The sequence below is a fragment of the Acyrthosiphon pisum genome, chromosome A1 (genome assembly GCF_005508785.2).
Source record: "Acyrthosiphon pisum isolate AL4f chromosome A1, pea_aphid_22Mar2018_4r6ur, whole genome shotgun sequence".
Classification (NCBI taxonomy): Eukaryota; Metazoa; Arthropoda; class Insecta; order Hemiptera; family Aphididae; genus Acyrthosiphon; species Acyrthosiphon pisum.
In genome coordinates, this window is record NC_042494.1 from 20842031 (window position 1) to 20844170 (window position 2140).

Below are 2140 nucleotides of genomic sequence, written 5' to 3' on the forward strand. Positions count from 1 at the left end.
TCGCCGGTCGTGACTACCACGGAGCAGCCGTACTTCGCCGTCGACTAACTGCTGGAGCAGTACCGTCAGTAGTGAGTAACAACCAACGAAAAACCTTTGATCACTGTATTAGACAAAATATAGTGTTGAGCCGTACCTACCGCATAAGATTCACTCACTTACATTACTGCCTATACGTTTCACTTGACCACTCATAAAGTGTGAATTAACATATTAAGTTATTGTTGTTGGTTAACGTTCTGTATTAACGTTCTGTACTTGTAAAGCTTATCATGATATATATAATATCTTACATATTGTTTACTTATACTTTACTTTACTACTATACTATACAACATTCTTAAAAACTAAATGTCTGTAATAACTGGAACGACATTCAATTGTGTTACTGCTGTTTCAGATTTCAATTGCATATCAAACACTGGGTCGAGCTTATTTTCATACTTTGACTAAAATTATAACTTTAAATATAAACTTATAACTATACTAATACTAATACTCAACTTTTACTATATTGACCTAAACGGAACACTTGACACATTTTCTTAATGTTACTACTACACAAAGTAGGTATTAACTCTCCTTTTTCTTGTGAATTGTGTACTGGATAAGTGTTTCACATGATGCCTTACTGTTAAGATACTTTATTCAATACTTTATTTGTACAACTAACTTTGTTTGTACTACAATGTAACATATTTATTACTGATGATTAAGACTCTTTAAAAAATAATTTTATGCACACCATGTATGATTTTATTAGTGTGAGATAAATCTTACACTCAACTGTAAACTCCGTTAACTGAGGGAGGTAGCGTCATGGGTCTATGCGGTCGGGTAGCTTAGTGGTAGAGCAATCGCCCGGCAAGCGAGAGACTCGGGTTCGATTCCCGGTCCGGCGGCTAGATTTTTGACGTTATTTCCCTGGAGATAGTTAACATAAATCAGAAGTGGGATTGGTGACCAAAGACGCGGTGTTGTGAGGGACCTGGACTTGGTCCACCAGAGGTCCGTGCAGTGATGATCGCGTTGTGATACGGGTCATGCGCTCTGGTGGTCAGGTGGTGAAGCAACAGTCGCTGTGGGCGACGTAAGGACCGGCGACGATCGAGGACGATCGTGGGCGTCAGGATGGTCGAATGTAAACTCCGTTAACTGAGGGAGGTAGCGTCATGGGTCTATGCGGTCGGGTAGCTCAGTGGTAGAGCAATCGCCCGGCAAGCGAGAGACTCGGGTTCGATTCCCGGTCCGGCGGCTAGATTTTTGACGTTATTTCCCTGGAGATAGTTAACACAACTTATCATAGAAATGCACTTATTGCATATTAGTACCTAAACTTATTGTTATAGAGTGCAATACATTTTTAAAATGTTACGGTATAACACATGAGCACATTAAACCTAACCAACAAAAAATTTGATTAAATGTGTATGAACAAAACACACTCTTTTTTTACTCCCACTACTACTACTACTTACTACTGACCTGATATTTGATACATTACATTGTTGCATTTGTTGGAAGTTATAATTCTGTATTAAATTACACCCTTTTTTACTACTACTACTACTACTACTACTACTACTAATATTACTACTATTTACTACTGACTTAAGTCTGAGTTGTGAACTAGACAGGTATTTTATCATGTCACATGTGGTACTTTTATACATGTTTATACCTATATAAATACCTCATAGAAGTGTGGGGATATTTCAATACCTACAATGTAAATGTACTTATTGCATATGAATACCTACACTTAGTGTTATAGAGTGTAATACATTTTTAATTGTACATTATATTGTTATTGTTACGGTAATACACATAAGCACATTAAACCTAACCAACACAAGATTATATGCATTAAAAGTTTTTCTTTTTATTGTTTTAAGTTAAAATTCTATATTAAATTAAACTCTAACTACTAATACTACTACTAATACTACTACTTACCTACTGACCTAGATCTACTCTCTTTTATTTGTAAGTTGTGTACTAGATAGGTATTTTATCATTTACAATGACAATAAGTATTGTCTAACTTACGGTTAAAATTTGTTACATACTTACTTTGCTCTTAGATATATATTATATATTACATATTGTTTCTGTACATAACTTATACTTTACTTTACTA

At 35.2% G+C, this 2140-nt stretch overlaps 2 non-coding genes across 2 annotated transcripts; both read left to right on the top strand.

Moving 5' to 3' along the window:
- The first annotated feature begins 831 nt into the window (after positions 1-831).
- TRNAA-GGC lies at positions 832-902 on the top strand. Its single transcript has one exon. It is a non-coding gene; the product is annotated as a tRNA-Ala (tRNA).
- A 282-nt stretch (positions 903-1184) lies between these two features.
- Positions 1185-1255, top strand: TRNAA-GGC. Its single transcript has one exon. It is a non-coding gene; the product is annotated as a tRNA-Ala (tRNA).
- The last annotated feature ends 885 nt before the right edge of the window (positions 1256-2140 follow it).